Below are 925 nucleotides of genomic sequence, written 5' to 3'. Positions count from 1 at the left end.
GATTAGCTTTTCTCTTCCCTCTGTCAATACTTCTATAACAAATAATAGGAATGAACTTCATCCACTGTCTGATTTTCCATTCGTTTACACTTAGAAGTTCCCTTTGTAATTCTTTGCAAACTACCCCTGTCAGTATTAAAACAGCAACAGCAATGACAACGTAAAAACTGGTATAATCCACAAACCTACCTGCACTCCCTGGAATAGGTAGACAACATGTTGGTGCCCTTTCTTTAGTACAGGCACTGACCATATATTCTTCATTCTTTTATCTCTCTTTTAATCAACTGTTTGTATATAAACCTTACTTCTTGTGACATGACTTCCTATAGGAAGTCCTATAGGAAAAGCTATTTCCTCTCTAGTTCTCACTGGATGGCAGCACAGTCTTCTGGTTTATCTGCCTCTCCTCCCAGTTTTGTGGCATCAGCAAACTTACTGACTGTGCACTCTCTTCCTCCATCCAAGTTGTTGATGAATATATTGAATTGTACTTATCCCAGTACTGATGCTTGAGGGACTCAACCAGACACAGGCCTCCAACTGGACTCCATCTCATTGTCCACAACTCTCTGGCTTTTTTCCTTCCAACAGTTCACAGTCAACCTCACTACCCAATCATCCAGACCACACTTCCTCAGTTTAGCTGCGAGGATGCTCTCGGATGCTGTCAAATGCTTTACTAGAATCAAGATAGACCACATCCACTGCTTTGCCATCATCTATCCACCTGGTTATGTCTGCTTAAAATGCCATCAGGTTGGCCAAGCATGATTTTCCCTTGGTGAAGCCATGTTGACTGTCCCTAATGGCCCTCTTGTCCTTGATATGCCTAGAAACAGTGCCAAGGAAAAGTTGTTCCATCATCTTTCCAGGGATGGAGGTGAGGCTGACTGGTCTATACTTACCCAGCTCCTCCATACTT

The sequence above is a fragment of the Meleagris gallopavo genome, chromosome 3, assembly GCF_000146605.3.
Source record: "Meleagris gallopavo isolate NT-WF06-2002-E0010 breed Aviagen turkey brand Nicholas breeding stock chromosome 3, Turkey_5.1, whole genome shotgun sequence".
Lineage (NCBI taxonomy): Eukaryota > Metazoa > Chordata > Aves > Galliformes > Phasianidae > Meleagris > Meleagris gallopavo.
Note: the sequence above shows the minus strand (reverse complement) of the source record.